General features: G+C 36.0%; 1 long non-coding RNA gene across 1 annotated transcript in view; it reads right to left on the bottom strand.

The window, feature by feature from the left end:
* LOC310904007 overlaps positions 1–21159 on the bottom strand; it is a 136306-nt gene extending 115147 nt beyond the window's left edge. The window contains exons 1-4 of the long non-coding RNA XR_014587977.1: positions 19842–21159; positions 18712–18789; positions 4468–6001; positions 3463–3516 (exon numbers count right to left, since the gene is read on the bottom strand). This is a non-coding gene — a long non-coding RNA (uncharacterized lncRNA). The remainder of the gene's footprint in view (positions 1–3462; positions 3517–4467; positions 6002–18711; positions 18790–19841) is intronic.
* Between the last annotated feature and the right edge of the window lie 370 nt (positions 21160–21529).

The raw sequence follows: 21529 nt of genomic DNA, 5'->3' as shown, positions 1-21529 counted from the left end.
AAAAGTGAAAAAATGAGCTAATACTAAGGCTGACTTTTCTTGACAAACAAGGTCTGTGGGCTGCATGTGGGTTCAGAAGGAATTTTTGGAACTGTTAGCCATTTTCAGTCAGATCTGTCAGATTAAAAGTATAGGAACATAATTTGCTTCTCGTTAAAAATAAAAAAAGTTATTGTGTAGTTACATGAAGAATCCAATCCACATGGCAGAGTCCCAACTGCAGAAGGCAGTGGAATTAAGACACTATGGCTTCTCATATTTCAATGTCAGTCAGTTATTAGATGCAAATCTGCAGGAAGCCAAGCTTCATTAATTAATGTCTAAACAATTCTCTGTTACAATGAAAACTTCTGATGCCGAAATCAAGACATAGTACATGACAGTTATCATTGTGGTAGAATTTTCAAATAAACTAAAGGCAGCTGACACCTGACATTGAAAACTCTCCCCTCAGTTTGGTATCTGCTCAGTTTGCTAAAGAGACAGAAGTATCTCAGAGTCAGGAGGATCTTCAGCCTCAGCCATCACAGCTCCTTAGTATCCAGGCTTCAAGAAGATCCTTACCTTCTCTCTATATAATGAGATTTTCCCAAACTGTTCTGGAAAAACAGTGCCCCTTCTCCTTAACAGCCTCCTTCAAGCATTCCTCCTAATGGCTAGGTATTCAGGTGAACTGTTTGTGCTCCTGTGGGTTTTGAGAAGCTTTAAAAGTACTAAGCAAATGTTAAAGCAAAATTCCAAAGCAATTTTGAAAAAAAAAAAAAAAAGAAAGAAAGAAAGAAAAGAAAAGAAATTGGAACTCCTGTTCTGCAAAAGACCTCCCAGTTTGAATATTGCAAAATATTTTAATCTTCCTTTCTAATCTTTTTTTTTTTCCTATGTAATTTGAATTCATGTTTCAGTGAGCTGGGGGTAAAAATAGGGCTATGTTGTTAGCTAGATGCCATTCATCACAGGACACTACCATTTCTAAAAAAGCAATTGAAAACCTGTCAAAGTCAATCGGAAAAATGTGAGAAACCTCAAACAGGCTGTATGGTTTTATGCGTATTTTGATTCACTGATATTTGTCTGAACACCTGCTACAGTAAGATGCATCTTACATTTGAACTGGGAGATATTTTACCCACCTTATAATCCATTTGTGCCTATAAATTCTGCCAGGTGCAAATTAAGGTAAAACGTTATCCAGAATCGAAAAGATGCTTCATGGCTGGCTCTAACTAATTTTCTAGTATAGTTTTATGCAAATGTGTGTCCTAAAACCTTGATTTAGTTAAACATTTGTACAGCCAACATTACTCCTGGCACCCCACAATCATTAATTAATATTCACTTCACATTCCTATGAAGTAGAGAAGATGTTTTCCTTAACTATAGAAATTAAATGACTGACTTACAGAAATTCGGTAATTCTGTGAAAATGCCAAGAACAGAACCCACATGTCCTAACTCCACATAACCGTTCTTCTAGGCATAGCACACTGCAGATGCAAATTTTAAATGCAGAAATTCATTACTCTTATTTCTTGATCAATATAATTGATTTATTTTATTTCAGAATTAAATCTAAACTTTTGTCTCCACACAAGCTGACTTTCTCATTGTTAAAATTAATATTTTATTTGAAGTGTTCTTTTAAAAAAAATCAGAATTCCTATTCTGAAGATTATGATATACCTTATATTGATTTAATGTATGGCATATCTATGTTGTTTATCATCAGTGAAGTTAAGAACCACCATCCGTAACAGCTTCCCAGATATTTCCCATCCCTGTTCTTACCATTGCCTGCTGTCATGAAATGACCTCACTATTAGAAGCTCTGATATGTGCAATCTGTGGATCTATGAGTAGTGTTAAATAGTAGCTAATGATTTTTGCATTCCCAAAAGAAATTATGTAATTATCCAGAAAATTCTGAATAATTATCCTCTAAAAATCAGGCCTTAAAACAAGGCATCTCTTGTCTGGGCTGCAGTTAAAACTTCTCAGTACATGAAATCAAACACTATTTTTCCAAGCTTAGCCTGTATTTATGTCCACATTAGGTTTAATGTATTCTTTATCAGCTTAAGCTTTTAATAAACTTGGTGATAAAACACAAGACAACTTCACATAAAGACATTTTTTTAAAACTTTTCTTGACCATTCCATGTGCTCATTTTTTGAGAATAACTCATTTTTCTGCACACTATTTGCCAGTTCCCAACCCAAGAACCCACACCATAAAGTCATCCATCTTCAAGTCATCCAGGTTCAATAAATGGAACAACATATTTCCTACCAGGGAAATCAGTATATGTTCACTATTTTCTATTTCATTCTATTTCTCATCTCAAAGAACAGAAGATTTTAGTTAAGCATTTTATAAAACTATGCATAATTAATTTTTCATTAAAGTAGCTAACTCTGAGGTAGCTACTTTTCATTAAAGAGGCTGAGGTACCTCAGCTACCTACATAGATTTTAAAAGGAGTGTTTAACAGCAGTTTCTTTCTTCCTAAAGCAAGATAGCATATTCTCTATTTTTCCACTTTTTTGGTTACCGTGTTCTTTTTTTTTTTCTTTTAAGTCCTAAAATTTGCAGTATAAAAATGTATATGACAGAAAATGAACAATGTTGTCAAAGGTTTACTTACTGCAGATTCAGAGACATCAAGACACAGGCTAGACAGAGTGTCATTCTACCACCCAATATCCTACATTCGTAATTATTCCTAATTCTCAATTATGCCATTTCATGCACAACCAATAATTTTTAAAGGAGAAATGATTTTGCTATTTTTTGTTTTTAAACTTTTGCTTTTGATCTTCAAAAAAATTAATTATTTTTTAAATGCTCATCCTTTTTATTCCTCAACAAATCTCTCTATATAATCTTCTCTAACTTCCACATGAGACTCTAGAAGACCCCAGTTCCTAATTATCTTTCATAAAATTACAGTAACTATCTCACAGTTATAACACAATTATTGCAGAACTAAGTTGATCTTAAGCTGTTCAGAGACTTTTTTAAAAAAAAAAAAAGTTCCCTTGAAAACATAAGTTATTTATTTTTTTATATATAAAATTAGCAATTCTTAACTTCCTTACCTTTAGGAAGTAGACTGGTACATCTGTCATGCTTGATTTTGTCAAAAAAAAAAAAAGTACAAAACTGAAAAAAAATAAAGGAAATTTCAAGCATCAAGAAGAAGGAAAAAAGAAAACCAGTATCAAAAACTAGAGGAAAAATAAGATGCAATGCAACAGGGAACAGAAACTAAAACAACAAGTTAAAAATGTAAGGGTGATCAGACAGAGAATATCGCAAAAAATAAGTTTTTACCATTCTGAAATCTTTGATCCTCAAATTAGAATAAAAGCAGTAACAACTATTCCAGGAATAAGAATAACATTTAGATAGACTAACTATTCAATGAATTATTTTATATATATAAAAATAATAATCAAAATCACCTCAATACATTCTTCCTGAAGACGAACATCACTTAGCTGCAGAAGTTACATGTGCTATAGTTTTCGATCAGAATAAAGACAAGCAAGTTGATTGTGATCATTTCCTCCCCATTCATTTATGAAAATATTTTTAAAAAGATAAAGCAAACATGCAATGCTGCTAATGAATATGAAGCTTCTTCCCCCATAAGCCCGATTAAAGGAAGTCAGTCTGAAGTTAATGTCAATGGAAATATCATGGAAACATGACTGCTTGTGATATTTCCAATGGAAATACCAAACAAAGAACTATCCAAATATTACTTCTCCTGTAAATATCATAAGGATATTTGCTGCTCAGATCAAAGGTAGGAGGATAAAATGGAAAAGAGGAAGAACAGCACAGAAAAAGGAAAGCAAAGTAGGAGAATCTGAAGAGCATATTGCCGCAGAGAGCTCTTTGAGGATACAAATCTATAGAAGCAGAAAAAGTTCTCAGGAACTCAAACCAAACTTTAAAGGATGGATAACATTTAGAACTACACAGGAAATGAGTGAAAAGGAAGCAAGCAGAGAAGACTGAAAGATTAGAGTAACAGCTGGAAAATCATGTTTCCCAAAGAGAAAACACATTACTGGTTCTGGGATGGAGAAAAAGGAGCAGAAGCTCTGGGTTAAAGTAAAAGACGGGAGTAAATAAGCAGTTTTGAAAATGTGTGTGTCACCTCAAAATTTATTCAGGTAAGAGTACTATTAGAATATAATCTGAATAAACAGAAATGTGTATTGCTATTGTGCATTAATAAATGGCAATGTTAGAATGTTCTTTAAAAAGATTTCAACACAATTTCCTACTGCTTAAAATAATGCCTTGGAGAACATGGTTCTTTCATGCTTTTAATAAGTAACTTTCTTTAGCAGATGACTTGAGAACTAATATTTAGCTAATAGACCCTTAGCACTGGAATTTTAATCAAGTTCTAGCGCTAGCCAGAACTAACACGAACTTTAATAAACTGTGCCTACCTCAGTATAGTTCATCTCCATAATGGTAAGTAGCAAAGTCACTGAACAGTAACAAAATACCGTGGATCTTGGTTATCCAGATTATTCCTACGTCATTTCATATTCAGCTTTCCAAAGAGCACGATGAGTCTAAAATAGCAGATGATAGCAAAAGTGGGCAAATCAACTGCCTTGATACTTCCTTCAATATCTAGTAGCACATATTAAATGTTTAGCTTTCAGTTTAATGCCCAGTTTGTCTCTAGGAATTTAAGATAACTATGTGGCAATCTTACAGTGATTTGAATAATTCCTTATTTTTTTCTATTATATTCATTCACCTACAAACAGTAATAACTGTATGAAGCTGATTTGGATGCTGAGCTTATGGCCACATCTGAAGAGTGGCTCTTTTAATACAATTGACCCTTCAAAATTATATTACCTGTAAACTTTAATCCATTTCTAGAGCCATTTTCAGAATCCAGTATTAATGGAGGATTAAATTTATACAGATATTCATTGCAAAACCTTAGTGAAGGTATCCCACAGTCCTGTATGAGTTTCAAAGTACCAGACATGGCTGGAGGTAGGTATGCAAGCTTGTAAGAAACTGGACCCGCAGCCACACTGCATAATAAAAAATTGTTTGATTCTAAACAAGGATTTCCAATTCTCCTCACAACTGAAGTCTTAAAACATAAAAATAAAAAAGCAGTTCTTATCATTTATTAACAATCATGTTATTAAGAGAACTACTGAGACATTAAACGAGCGTTATTTGTTGATTCACCTCATGATATGAATTCCCCTTTCCTCCCCTCCTAACCTTTAGAGTGCAAGGGACCAAGACCTTAGAAGGTATCTTCTTCCCAAAAAATACTAGATAATGAGAGTAACAGTCAGACACACCATAAAATCTTTATTTCTCATCCATATGTGAAATAGAAATTCAGTTGGAAAAGACAAAAATCCTCCTATCTGTCTGTTCTTCAGTATTTCATAGATTTACTAGGAAGTGGCAAATGATAAGCAATTAAAAACTGTTAAAAATAGCTTTTGTAATGAAAGAGTAACAGAGCTAGGACTAGGTGAGGTTAGAAATCATTATTTACAGACTTTCAAGAAATTGTTTATATACTGTTTCTCTTTTGTCTTTTTAGACTGTCATTGCCATGAGAATTAACAACTCCAATTTCAATCAATCAATTCTCAATTTTGAGAAGTAATATGCATTTATACATGCACACACATCCCTTATACACATATATGTATAATCCTTACATATGCCACTAACTCTGACTACAATATATATTCATGTGCATTTTTCAGCACACATATTAATAATTTTCTTGACAGCTTTTTCTTGTCTGTGTAAATGTATTGCAACACTTATCTCGATATGTCCTCTGAGTAGTCATCCCAGAACCCAAAACATATTAATGAGAGACTGCACAGCCCAAATGCTTGTTGATTTTCTCAGTCCATCCTACGGATGTTAAAATTAGCAATAGACATCTTTGGATGCATATTTAAAATTTGCAGTTTTCAGCCCCTGTGAAGATACAAAACAAAACAAAAAGAGAAGAACAGTAGTTATTATTCTTTGACATAAATTCTTTGCAGATTATTTCTGTATTTTTTCCACTACAACTATGATAAATATATAAAAAAATCTAAACTAAAAATCAAATAATCATGAGAAGAAACCCCATATACAAGTGAATGTTATTTGTACTCGACTGCTGTGAAAAGTCAAAATCAAATATTTCACCAATTTTGTGGCAGGGATTAATAGTACATAACTGTAAACAAATTGTATGGGAAGACTTCAGCCATTTCGTAATCATCCTGATCAGCAAAATATCAAGGAGAAACCATTCCAAATACCATTAATAAAGCCTTTGATGCTACAGTGAACATTCAATTAGTGAACAATGGTTTATAATGATGAAAATAAGTGGAAGAACAATCATAGAGAAGTAACTGACCAAGAGATGACGCAAACCAGCCTATAACCAGCAGAATTGAGAAGAGCCAAGTCTTCAGACTGCTGGTTGCAAGTCCCATCACATAATTCTGCCTCCCAGCTGCTCACACAGGTATAAAGCTAAGAAAGTGTTGCACTTGTCTTCCTTGTCTCTTGTTAAATGCACAGTTAACGGCGCACAAAACTGATATTTAATCTTTTTCCAACCTCACACACACACAAAATAGCAGATAAAACCTTCCTAGCCTTAAAATGCATTCAAGTGCATAGTATCTTCAAACGGATTTCATTTATCATGCTGAATGAAAACAAATGTACTTGAATGACAGTCTTCACTGTTGTTTTTTCTATACAGTTGTCTGCACCAACTTGAGAAAATAAACCAGCTCAAAACAACTCATAGATACACAGTCATCTTAAGGATTCATATGGCATAAGTGTTTTATTGATCCTTGTTATGAGATGCCATTTAAGACAGAACTCATTCCATTTTCAAGCACATACTTTGCTAGTTCAATAAATGTTTCTATACTTTAATGATCAGATTGCATACATTAAAGAAGTCATTGCTTTACCATATACCTCGGGGACTGAGATTCATAATGCATTGACTGAACTGCCAAATTTTCTAATAAGATGCCTGTTCTCCTGATTGAATCGTGAAGTCTAATAATATAATTCACTTGGTTTGGCATATTTTATCGATGTCTTGCTATAGCTCAAACCACAATAATGCAGTGCCCAATTAGCATTTTGTAGTGCATGTTCAGCTGCTATTTTCTCAATAAGGAGAGGTTTAATGACATCTTCTATGAGAGCCTAGGCAACCACTGGAAATTTTTCAGTTCAGCATAGGCAGATCGGTACATAAATCCTTTCAGAGGATGGCTTTGGCAGCCAGGTCAGAGTTCGCACCTTGCATAAGGTATCAGACTTTGTTCCTCATTACCGCTTGTAGAGATCAGTAAAAACTAAATTTCTTGTTTCAGCTAAGTCTCGCTATGAGTTTTGTGTGTGTGTGTGTGTGTGTTTTAATGTCATACCCCAAATTTGTTCTGCCGATACCTCAAGCAGTTCTCTCTTTGGCTATTTTAAGTCCCAGCGACGTCTTCGTTTTCCACCTGCCCAAACAGACTGCAGCATGTGCACAGAGACACACGCTCACCGGTACTGCCCTGAGATCTCTCAACTCTTAAAGCTCAGCTGCATAACAGGATCACATTGTCATATTAACGGGACAAAAACTACCCTGTAACTCACAGTTCAGCTCTCTGTACTCTAAAAATTGACATGAGCACATGAAATCCATTCCATTTTCCCACTTTCATCAATAGTGTCAAATAAATTGAAGACATAACTAGTTAATGGAATAGGTAATTCAGCTGACAGCAAATCTAATAAATCTAAGCCAGGTACCAGCTATTTTGCACAGATACAGCTTGACCAGAATAGCAACAAAGACAAAAACTGACAAGGAGTCTTAAAAAAATATATATATATATGTGTATATATATATATATGCGCACCAGGACAAGAAGGATATGAACATAGCTGTTGAAATCTGTAAAGCAACATAGTTATGAATTATGTAATTACTCATCATTGTAAATGATAAACAGATTCAAAATAAGCTAAATTATTACATGTTAAGACTTGCACTGTAAATGGGAATGGTCTGGTTAACAATAAGTTTAAATAATTACGATTTCTATTCAATATTGGATACAGTATGTCTCACATGGACATATGTCTCAGAAAAAAACTTCTACATTAAAATAATTAGGCTATAAGAGGCACTTACAGCTGCATCACGCAAAAGTTACTACAAGATATGACAACCCATACCATACTTTGAATCACAGTGCATCTGCATTCATTCCTGATAAAGCATGGAAATGAAGCAAATGACTACATGCATTCTAGAGAAGACACAGTCTATCACAATGGAGATGCAAGTCTGCAATAATAATGGAATTATAAAAAACTCTATCCTTGACTCAACCAACCACTGTTATAAATAGTACCAAAATTAGTGTCTTAAATCAGCCCATCCTTGCAAATACTTGTCATAGCTGCATTACATTTCCTTCTTGGGCAACTTAATCCTTTAGCAGCAAGACAGTTAAGGACATTCATTTGTGTTTTTAAAAAGAAAAGGTTCTTTAAAATGTCCAACATCTCAGTAAGATACGAAAAAATTCATTACCAAGTCAAAACATTTGACTGGTGCCAAGACCATCCTGTATTACTTGCTGATCTACTATGTTGCCAAATAACTTCTTTTGTCACAATAGGGTAGGGCTTAAACATGCCACGAACATCTCCCTTATACAAGGAATTCAAGTTCAGGTCTCTGTAATCTCTGAGAGAAGTACAGCTTCCAGTTTCATTGCATCCTCGCAACACTAGTTTCATGGCCTTCTGCATTCTGAGGCAGGAACACTACTTTGATTTTTACAGCACATTGTAGAGAAATGAAATAAAGAAGTAGAAAGAACAAATTGTTCTGGATAATCTGTACTGCTACATTTCCCTATTGTCTTCAGCAAGCCAAAAATTCTATTTTATTTTTTTTTTTTTGGAGCAAGAACCACAATCCTGGTTGCATTTGTACACAGTGTTCCCAGGATTGTTTCATGTAAAGAGCATCGATCAGTCTTGTAAATTCTGAGTTTGCCTTTCCTCTCTCAGAAACAAATGAATATACATACAAAAGCAGTAAGTGCATCACTTGAAGTCTCAGTTAAAAGAGCACGGATTACAGTGCAAAGAAAACCAACCTTGCTTTCACAGCATTCAGAAGCTTGAGCTTATATTACACTTATTTATTTTTTTACATACGAGTGTGAAATGTTAGCTGTGATTCACATGTCTAACAATCAATATACCTACCACAATATATATACATACACAACCCACAACAAGTCTGAGTGCACTCTCTAATCAAATGAAATGTAGAAATCAAGAACTCTCTATAGCAAGTATACATAACTGACTATGCTTTCTCTATCTCAAAACAAGTCTTCAGGAGCTTTTAAACAAGCTAGTGCTCACTCATGCATACAGTAGCTATATTTTTAAGACAACAGACAGCTATGTTAAATGAACACTTACAGGTTTTCAGAATCAGTGCCTACAATGGAGAGCATCTGAAGACAATGTATTTTCTGTCTGGTAGCTCAAAATACATTGAAGGTGCTGCAAAACTAATAAATAAAAATTAAAAGGCTATACACACCTGATCAATAAAAGACAGTTTAGCTCAGTAATCCTCCTTAAATCAGCATAGGCCCCTGAAGATATATAGCACCAAACTACATTTTCCTTGAGGATCTGTAAACATTTTAGAGCTATTTACATTTTAAAATTAAAGGCAAACAATGTCAATGTAACAGAAGGCAGACAGCCAATCTGTCAGTAAACTGTGATTTCTTTTAAAAAAAGTTTAAAATAATTTGGATTTCCAGCTGTAGCATATACAAAGTTCACAAGATCCCAAACCTACTTAACACATGGTTTTCCTTCAGACATCTTAAGCACAAAAGCAACTTGACTTTCCTTTCTATTTAGCGATTTAGCAATATTAAAGTCACCAGACCATTCTTAGCAAACATTTTGCTCACAGTAAGAACCTCAGGTCGAACTGAGCCTTTTGGAGAACTCTCCGAAATACCACCTTCATCGAGTTTGCTTTCTAATCAAGCCAGTGGATCCTTGCAGATCTACTTGCTTGCTCACAAAGTGTTTTAACCCCCCTCAAACAAAGAATTCAGAAACTGCTAGATTCAAGGGTTCCCTTTTCTAGAACCTGCCATCAAATAAAGGAAATTTTATATTATTTTGGTTTTTATATTTCAATTACAGTGCTCATTCTTCTAATACAGCTAGGAGGTAAAATCTACAGGGGGCTTACATTCATGCATTCCCAAAGATTAGGAGCTTGCATCTCAAGAACCTTAATTCAATTTCATCTTGAAAATGGTGTTACTTGTTTTTGTATTACAAAAAACGATCTCTTATTCCAATATTTTGGTGCAGCTGATGACCAAATAATATTTCATAAGGGTACAAATTTAATGCAGCTCCTCTCATACAGCATCAAGATAGTAGAGCTGACAAGATGCATACTATATAATTAACAAGCTGTACCGTCAGATACCTGTTGCCTGAACAATAAACAAAAACCTCAGACATCTCATAACATCAACAATTCTTATACCAGCACAAGTCAGGTCCCAGCTTGTATACCAAGGAATATTACGTAAATTAATTTATAGATAAAAAAGAAAAATACCTATTCTGATGCAGATCACACTCAGCACATAAGCAGTAGGAGTGACTGAAGCCTAAATGCCACTTCTCTTTTTTTCATAGCATGAAAAAAAAAACAATAGGAAAAAGCTGTTTTGGTGTCCTTACTGGTGCTAACATGCAACCAAGAGAAGTATAATATAAATTGAAAAAAGAATAGTATTTGCTTTAGTACCTCCTTAATATCAATATGATACCGAGCAGCTGCCCTCATGATGATCACTGAGGTTGCTGCACTAACACCTGCTGTAAGCATAAGACAATAGCAGCTACTCTAGTTGTCTTTATCACTGCTCTTAAGAGAAAACGCTTCAGTGATGCCAGCTGCAGATGGACCTCTTCTGTCCCCCCAATGAATTTTGTGATGGAAACAAGGAAGTTCAATTGGTGGGGGTACTCCGGCCAGGGAGGGCACCACCGTCACAGTGCTCCCAAAGCAATTCTTCAGTGCTGGGCACTGTGTAGAGCTCCACAAGTACTGAATAAGAGACTGGAACCTAAATTAAAGGCTAAAGATGCCCCTTCCTTCTACCCCTCCTGCTGAGTCTTTTCAGAATTTCAGCTAAAATAGAAGAATAATTTGAGCCTAAATTAAGCAGAAGAAAAATACAGGCCCCAAAAACGCACTTTTGAACTCATTCATTTCAAGGAACAAAAGAAAAATGTAGTAAATATTTCAGCAAATATTGCTGAATACACAAAGATATTATTGTTTTAAATGGCAACTTGGTAAAAGAATTCACTAGTAGTAAGGAAGCAGTCCAGTATTTCTCTGCTGATGAAAGCTGTGCCAAAGCACAGATGGTGCTATAAACTTTCCAGATATAGAGCGTAGGTTATTTTTACCATTTTGCACCTGCATATTTCCCTCCTAAAAAATCCTGCAGAAGAGCAACAACATACAGTCCATTCCTCACGCAAAAAACCCACTCCAAGTATTACTCACCCTCTCTGTCCCCCTTCTCTATTATGTTTGTGAATAGAGAGATGGACTGAGCTGTGAGAAAAACAAGCACGCAAAATGTACTGGGCGAACCACAAAATCAAATTCTCTTCTCTCCCCACCTCCATCTCTGAAGTTAAGGGCACAGGTACCCAGCAGACAGCTCGGGACGGGGCAGGCAGGACAGCAGCCTGGCTGTGTGCCAGGGTAAAAAGTCAGAGGAAACTTCTGGGAAGGTGGGAGCTGGAAAATTTCCGCAGTATCTCTGGTTACGTTTACACCACCCAATGCAACGTCGTGTACAAACAGCACCAGTTTGAGCTGAAGGAACAAATTCAGGTGTGGAAGGCAGCTTACCTGGAGGAGAGAAGCACTCTGACAGAGTTAATGTTCTTGATTTCATTTCTAATTCCTTGTGTACACATAAACTTGCTCTAGCTAATTTAAGCAAGCGTATACCAGTGCAAAATCCTGTGAGGTCTGCAATTTTAATCTAATTTAATGGATTATTATATCTTAAGCTAACAGTGTTCCTAGCTGATTTACACTAACCTGAAATAAATGTGGTTTATGCTGAAATAAGAGTGGCAACACAGTCTATTGGACTGGTTTAATCACACTGATTTTAAATTACACCTTAATTTAAAGAGGTACAGTAACGCATATGAACAAGCCCTAATGTTATGGCAAGTAATGCTTTGAATACAGAAAGAATGAATATAAAAAGCTATAGACATTGCTAGATTGTACATCTCAGCTTCTCAAAGCACAGCTCTGAAGAACTCAGCATCAAATCTGACCTGGCAGTTAGTTGAGAAGAATAAATTTAGCATAAGAAACAATGTAATTAATGTTAATTTCTATGTGGACTTCCTGTAAATTATGCAAATTGAAAAACTCAGGACTTCTAAAAATCTCAATAAAAAAGGGGAAGACCGCATTCATGATACTGCATATATTTGCTTCAGTGTGGCAGGGGGGATGCTGTCAAGTTCATTCCTGTGGGACTGATCCTAATGCTCAAAAAGTTTGAGCTGAGATACCATCAATTTCCTACTGGAAAGCAATCAAGGAACAGAAGCAAGAGAGACTGGGGCCATGTGCACAGACTGTAGTTGAAGTTATGAAATTCTGTCTTTTATTAATTGTTTCTTCTTCAGAAAAAAAAAAAAGTCTAACTAAAAGTAGGTTTGTTAGTTACACATATAAAGGAAGTATTAACACCTACTTCAGCTCAGTTTACTTAACTTATGCTGTGTTTCAAACAAGAGTCGTTATTAGCTATTTCTGGAATTTTTATATCTCCCAAGATTTAGTTCATTATGCTGACAGAGAGTGCAAATAAAATATAATAAGGAGAAAATGGCGGTATAAAACATTGTGTTGTACTAGCTTTAAGACTAGCCTTATCTTTCTTCTGCAAAGCATACTCCATTTTCTTCTTAGAATGGGATCATATATAATTTTAAGAGTTTAGAAATAAAGATTCCCATTTTAGTATCTGTTTAATGTCAGCTGCTCACTATTTCACGGTAGGCATTGTGACAGTCTAATACTGCAAGACAAGATACTCCCACTGCCTTCCTAATTTAGTCAAAGGTGGTGATCACGGACCTTAGAAGTTGACCTCAGATTCCGTAAGCTCTTTTATTTCTTTATACCCTTTGACTATAAGCAAATACAACTTTTTAAACAAATGGAAAAAAACTTACTCCTTCTCTCCATGGATATAGAGCAAATGCTCAGTCTTGTTCTCTCATCTCCTTCCTGCTTCTGCAAAACTGTGCAGATGCAGAGTAAAGCATGTTCATTTTTCACGGCTAAGGGCAAATCCTTTAAGACTATGAGTAATAACTAATTAAAACAGATGAAGACTTACCCCTACATACAGTCTATGTCTCTTCCAGGAAAGAAAAAAAAAAATTATATTCATGACTCCTGGGAGAATTGAACTGCATTGAATTAGAGTTTTATTAAGTTGGTCAATTAATTAATGATACAAGTCTCAGAGAGGAGCAAATACCACAGCAAACTACAGTCTTCCTCTTTCTTTACTAAAGTCTCCCCACTGCTCCACTGCACTAATCCAGGTTTATGGCTGCTTTGCATTACCAGAGCAGCACAAATTAGCCAGAACATATAAATGAATATGGCCTAATACATTTAGCAGAATGTTCTTGGGGTTTCTTAACCTGCTTTGGTGCCTGAAGAAGGAACTGTGAAACTCAGCGGTGTATTCACGGAACACAACAGTTTGGATTAAAACTAGGTAACACAGCAGGCAGAGGTTATTAACCTAAATTCTTTAGCACTACCAACCCAGGTGTTATCACAGTCAGTTTTGTTCATTCTTTATCAGTTTTCTTCTAATTGTGTAGTTCTAGCTTGGCATACTGCTACAAATAATCACTGCTGACTTCAAGCATCATAAAAATGAAATTCATCACTGAAATTCAGACCACCTGTATACCTGTATATAATGACCAACATTCTGTAACTAAGATGCCAAAAATAGGTAGGACTATATATTCTCCAGTGTAAGAATGGCCTTTAAGCAATGAAATCAACTGGTTCTTTTGCAATACAGTTCTCAACTAGCACCTCAGTGTATGTTCTTCTACACATTTAGAAGCTCCTCATTCCAAACATCTACGTAGCTACGTCCTATGAAACTCTGTCCCAGTTCAGAGAGAAATGAAACAAAGAGTAAAAACAACAACAAACATTTTTGCTCCACTCCAAACATGTTCGGCCATATAAAGGGACTGGTATTATACAGATCTACTTCAGGCCTCCCTTTGATCAAAGGGAGAGGCACAAGACCTGCACAAGCTTCCAAAGACTCTTTTACAAACTGTAGTTGAGGTCACAAGAAGGAAACCTCTGTGTGTACTCAATAAGGCAGATATATTAATGATGCTCAATGAAGGCAGGCCCTCAAGGCTAATTTATCTGGGGAGCCTAAAAATTACTGCAAGAAGAGCAGAAGGAAGACTAGCAGGAAGTAGCCTCTTCGTGAGGCGGAAGTGCCAGGCCAGCATGCCTGAGAAGGGAGAGGAAAAGCCCAACAGTCCCAGGTCACTCGTAGGGGCAGGGGAGACGTAGTCTCCAAGCAGAGGACAAAAGTGAAGTTAAAGCTCAGACCGCCCGTCTCAGCCTTACATCATTTCACAGGCTGTATCTCTAAGGAGATGAAAGCCCAGAATTTCACCCAGAAAATGCTGTCTGACAGCACAGTGGTGTGCATAAGCCCACCTTTGTTGCCTCAGACTGGGCACACATTCGATTCACCACCTTCAAAAGTAACACATTATTTGTATTTGCTAAATTGCTGAGGCCAATAAAGTTCAGTCTGAGACTATTTGTTTTGACTGCTCAGTTTCAACTATTTATCTAGGTTGGTTGCTCATTTGTTACTTATGCTATTGGTCAAATGACAAACATTTTTAGGAGGAAAATAATTAGGGCAGAAGGTAAATCATCTTGCTAGTCTGTTCTCTGAGTAAAACTTGAAGCCTATTCCTGTTGAAGAGCTGACATTCTTTGCATTTTAATCTTGAAACAGATCCAGCAAGGTAAAGCAGTATCAGAAGTTCAACGGCTTGAGCTGTAGCCAAGAAAAAGAAAAGTTAGCCAAGGTCTTATATAAATACATACACAGTCTGTGAATAAAAGCAACATCCATCCATTCATCTCACGGAAGGCAAGAGGAAGACAAAAAATCCCGCTAGCTCTGTGACTTACCCTACACATAGCAGAACTTAAAGCTCTGTGAAAGGAGTAATAAATTTCTGTCTTCTCAAAGAGCTCTGACCTGAGACATTTGATTCTTCTATATACACACACAACCCCATGTAGAGTATAAAGGATTATCCAATGCTGTCTGTCAAGACACCAAAAATATGAAAAATCAGAGCAGAAGTAAAATAGCTAAGTGGTAAAACCAGCCACTGTCTATAGAAATTGTTTACAATGGAGAGTCAGTGTAGGACTCCAGGGAGGTCTGGGATGTCTAATTCTGAGTCTTCCCAAAACTCCTGCGTTTCACAAGATGTATTTATACACAGTTCTCAAGAGGATGATTTATGCCACTTTTATCAGCCTATCATCAGGAAATGCAAAAGCTGAGTCAGTTCACAGCTGCAGACGGCCAGAAAGATTAACCTCTCTCGTTGCTATTGGTAGCAACTGAAGATGAAGGGAAGCCATGTAAAGTTGGACATGACGGTATGTGCTGGAGAGCTGTAAGACAAATATTAGTAACGAAGAAATGAGAAAGTTGCAAGTGGCATCACTGTGGAGCCAAAGTGATGCTTAAGTCATAGGCTCTAGCAGTATTAGACCACCAAAGTATATAACCTCAAAAGGAGATCTTTGGAAGGATGTGAGTTATCACTACCAGTGCCTCTCCGAACTGGCTTTTCTTCCTTGACAAGATGTTCCACTTCTGTTAAAAGAACATAAAATCTCTAAAAATTTGACTTCTGCACTCTTTGCAACCCAGGATTTCGTCTGTGCCCTCTAGCAAGGAAACAGCGGAGATTACTAACATCTTTCTTGTAAGAAATTAACATGGTCTGAATTCTGAACTTTTTCAGCTGACTCCTTCCCTGTTTTGATTTTGTTCAAGGAAATTCGTTCAGCGTCATAGAGCCTTGCTGAGGCCCATAAGGTTCCAGAGTAGGAACTCTGAATTTGATTTGAACTGTAATTTCTTGTGAACAGTTATATACTTGGTAACAATTATATGTATTTCTTTCAGTAGGAGTGAAAAATAGAATAAGGTTTAGAAAAACAACAAAAAGAAAATCTAGCTGACTATTCTTATATAAAAGATCTATGAAAGACTTTAAAGAGCAGCATAGAAGACTTAAAATTTCTAGTTTGAAGATGCACAAATGCTCATAAAAATATTAACAGATTGGTCAGTCTGATGTCTAAAGCCTTCCATTTGTCACAGCAAGTTTGGAGTAAGAATTAAAAATATTTTAAAAACACATATTTCAGAAATAAGTTCTTCAAGCAAGTACAAGACATGCATGGCACTTTTAAAAATATAGTCCGCTATCTTCAACGAAAAAAAAAATCTCACATGTTTGATTGGAAGTAAGTGTGGGAATGCCAAAGGATGTGCAAACAAGAAAAGATGAACATCAGCAACATTGTTAAACATACAAATAGAGTGTGTTAACGGATAAACAAAGAGATAAGCTTGGTGGGTTTTTGGTGTTTTTCCTTGTTTTCAGCTTACTTTGGAATAAGCGTGGAGATGTATTTAGTTTTCAATTAATTGTCCTCTGCTCTTAAAGGAAATGAAAAAATCTTTGATCTTAAAAGAGCCTTTCTATTCCAAGTTAAAGACATGTGCGATAAGAAAAAGTACATAAAATCACACTGTATCCTGTTAGTAACGCATGAAAGGTGTGAAATCAACAGCCACGGTTTTGTTGTATGGCACGTGACAGCAAAGATTAGATAGCTGGTTTGCCTAAGCATACAGCTAAAAATGAATCGTGGTCACAATAATCACCAAAGGCAGCCACAGTCCAGTTTTTGGACAACAGTTTTAATCTCTCATCTCCTACAAAGCTGAGCAAACTGCCAGTCCAGGCGGGAAGTAAGGGCCCTGATAACACATTATGCATTGTTACACAATAAACTGCTGTTGCAGTTTTATTTATTTTGAAGGCACCATCTAAACAGACAGCAGTAACGTACATTATCTTTGAAAGCAATAGGATCAAACTGGCCATGGACTGCTGGAGGTGCAATGCATAGTTCCAGGTCAATTGTGTGTGTGCCAAGTGTGACCTGCGCACTGTTAAGCAGGACTTTTCCTATCATCTAAATCAACACAGTTGTGATCATTCTTTTTAACATCAGTATTCAGCAGCTTGCTGGTCAAAAATTCTCAAGGCAAAAACCTATTGCCGTTTCAGGTTATTATCCCTTCCTTGCATGTACTTTTCTCTGAACTAGAAGAACAAACAACTACGCAGGGTGTCCTGATTAACTCAATTCAAGCCGAAACTGAGACACAGGGTTAAGAGTTTAGCTCTCTAAGCAGTTGTACTTTAGTGGAAAACAAAGCCACAAAGCTAGAAAAATTGTATGTCAAATGAGTAGATTTAGTTAAGGCAGACATTTAAAAATTATTTTGTTTTAAAGTATTTTCTTTTGCTAAGAGACGTGTAAATGAAACAGTTTCAGCTCTAGGACTGGTGGTTATAGCTGCTCTGTATTGTGCACTCAATGCAGCATTTTGGAGACACACTGCATTTGCACAAATTAGCCATGAGTCTCATACTTTCCTGAACAACAAGAACTGCTGTGGATCTGAGAGAAAATCTGCATAAGCACGGCAGACAGCTCTAACATTTCTGGACCCAAACAGGTCGCTTACAGCAGAGCAGCTATGACTGATCAGGTTGCTACATGTCCAACAGCCAGACAAACACAGCATAACCTCAGAGTATCCATCCGAGAAACAGGAATAATTTCTCAGGGCGTTTTTGACCAACATTCAGAAGAAGATTAAAAAAAAAAAAAACTTATTGGAGTAAAGCAAAATCAGGAACACCAATTGCACAAATAATCCTGTACAAGTGATGGATAGAAGGTGAATGCAAATCTAAGCTACAATGACAAGATGATTTCTTTTCAAAAGAAAAAAATATCTTCTCTTGGTTTATTTCCCCTTGCTTTTATTATAATGGCAATAGAGATATAAAAGTTACCTGCAGTACTTTTACAATAGGAAATAACAGTCAAAAAGAGCCAAAAGAATTAATAGCTTTATGTTACTGAAGGATGGTAGCCCTTATAAATCTTGTTTTCCCTTTTTAGGGAAAAAAAAAAGTATGCTAAGGGGAAGTTAAAATTGCTGGTTCATATCACTATCAAAAACACATGCAAGGAATATCTCAAGATTTTTTTTTTAAAAAAGGCACTAATGTCAAGCCTATCAAAAGTCTGTAGGACACAAAATAAAATGCTATTTTGGAAAAAGATCTCCAGCTACCTTAATTGCACTCCTCCAAGTTCTTCAGGCCTTGATCCCTTGTAACACACATTAGCTTGCTTTCTTTGATTGCAAAACCTAAAGAGTACATCAGATAATGCAGTTGTTGTTACTGTTCCTTATTAAATAACTTTCTACTCTGCTCCTAGAACTTTGCATAACCTGTACGCGGTAACTTGTGTGCAGACTATCCAGGAGTTCACCCAGCTGACACTAGATGGTGGTGTGATGCACTACATTTTCTGATTGCAGACTGAATCATTCTTTTGGGGAAGGGAAAGTCGTAATGTGTCTTCATTCCAATGAAACTCTGATGAAATAGTTGGGATGGCTTATTTCAGGAAGAAAAAAAAAAATCCGTAACAGCATTCAAAGAAAACAATGAATGGAAATTTGACTATATTTCCTCTGTCCTAAATTGAAAATTGTAACCTAAGGTAGTTAGAATTGTGAGACACTTGGTCTTCCATCTCCCCATCCTTTAAAAATTTTCCACACCAAAAGAATCATCAATGACATTTAAAAATTTTGAAGGAGAAAAAAAAAAATGGTTTAAAAACAGTTTTGTTTCAAGTATTTATTTTTATGACAAAGACCTGAAAATTATGTAGAAAAAGTAACACTTTCTATAAATAAAAAAAAAAAAAAGCCTTATGAAAATCCCCTATTTTTATAAAAGTTAAGTAGAAAAATTTGGTGAGAGGCTTTAAGTTCCAAGATTTGCAGTATTCTTGAACCCTAGGGCTTTCTGAGACAGGAACCGTCTGTGCAAAGCTTCAACATCTCCAGCTCCCCACCTCTTCTTCCAGCTGTATGGCAGCATGACTCATGCCAAAGATACACCTGAGAATCCCTCTGCTGCCATCAGCACTAAACTCTAGGGGAGAAGCAAAAGAGTGCAAAGGCAAGGCACGCCACTTCAGTGGAAGGCAAGTCTTGAAAGAAAGCCTTGAAAGGGAGCTGGTAGAACTACCCCAACACTCCTGGGTAGGCGCTTCATATCATCTGCATAAAGATCTCCCAAAAAGGAGCATCAGAGAGCAAAACCCGTACTCTTCCCAGCTCATATACTGAAAGCTGTTTGAAGTAGAAGAAAAAAGTCTGTCATTTCTTTGTGATTACTCACTCACCTGTCACTGGGAATTGGAAGGAGTGAGGTCACTTTTTCAAGCATCAGCTTCAGTTACTCGGTGATCTGTTCACAAAAATTTAAATATCATTGTAGAAAACAGTAAAAACTTTAAACTGGAATATCTCACTGAATAATATTCTTTCTCTTTCTAAAGACGGGGGAGAAATTTTCTTTTGATTAGTTTTTAAAAAGTTCATTTGCCTGTGTTCTACTTTCATCTTGAACAAGAAAAATCTTAGGTTTCCATGACTGTCAGACCATTTTAATGAGTTGAAGAAAGTGTTTTCTTATAAATTATTCATTTCTTTCCTCTCCTATTTTTTAGTTCCTTCTCTTCGTGCTATACTGTATTAATATTCTATATCCTGTATAACAAAGTCCTTACTTCAAGATTACCACATCTGACTTTTCCACCAAATAAGTATAACAAATTAAGCGCTGCATAGAATCCTGACTGTAATTTCAATGTATTGTGTACAATTTCATCCTTTTTCATCAATCCTCCTTTTTCAATTTCTTTCTTTTTATCTGGTGTGAGGACAGACTAAAAACAATGAGGGAGAGTGGAATCCGAGATTGATGTAGCCCTGAGGTGTGAAGGTTTGAGAAATGCCTAGCAGCTTCAACTTATCTGCAGCACTAGCCAACATTACGAGCTTCAAGTAAAATATCTAATATCACGTGCTTCAAGTAAAATATCTAATACTGTCAAAAAAAAAAAAAAAAAAGGATCTAGCCAGTACAGGAAGAAAGAAACACTGAACGTATCTAATGATCTATTTATATCCTGCAGCATGAGAACTAATAGTCTGGTAATTTTATCCTAGCTGGTGGAACAGCAGACTGTATTCTTATATTCATGATAAATGAATTTACCCCACCAGTGATTTAGAGTCTTATTGGGACAAACAGAGATGAAGTAGTCTCTGCCAACAATAAATGACTCTATTGCTTTTGGCTAAGTAGAACAGACTCTCAGAAACATGTTTCCTTCACGTTCTATTTATTATAAAGACATTCACAGATAGTGAAGATTTAACACAAAATAAGCAGCCAAAAAAATCAGTAAATATTAATGCTATTTATTAGTCCTTCAAAAGCATTCATATCTATCAAATATATATTTTAAAGGCTATACATTATATGAAAGTGATCGCAAAATTCCCAGGAGATGCTGAGCTGAATTGCTCAGAAATATACCTAGGTTCCATGAAATTACCAGGAGGTGCCTAAAGCTAATAATTAGTACTTAGACTTCAACATCTCTTCTCTCCCATTATGAAGATTACAGTGTCCTGTTCTTTCTGGGGATTTACACTCTGTTATATTCTAGGGCTCGTCTCTTAAGAGAAACAACCCTAGCATGAAGGAACAATGAGTCAAAACTACACATTGAAAATCGTCTTGGAATATCACTAGTAAGCTATATAGCAACTGGAGATGCAAAAATGCCAGAATCAAAGGGAAAAAAGACAGGGGAAAAATCATGGAGAGGTTCCAGAAGTGAAAGGGGGTGGGGGAGGATCAGTAAAAGTGTAAAATCTTATGAATCAATTCATTAAGATGGTGCTTGAGGCTCAAGGGTGGGACATGGGAAGGAAAAAAGCAGCTGAAGCTCGAAAGTGTGTACACACTATACATTAGACACACATGTAGAAATGGAGTGATAAAACTTGTAAAAAGTTT

This window comes from Anser anser, assembly GCF_964211835.1.
Source record: "Anser anser genome assembly, chromosome: 9".
Lineage (NCBI taxonomy): Eukaryota > Metazoa > Chordata > Aves > Anseriformes > Anatidae > Anser > Anser anser.
Note: the sequence above shows the minus strand (reverse complement) of the source record. Positions and strands in the feature narration are given on the sequence as shown.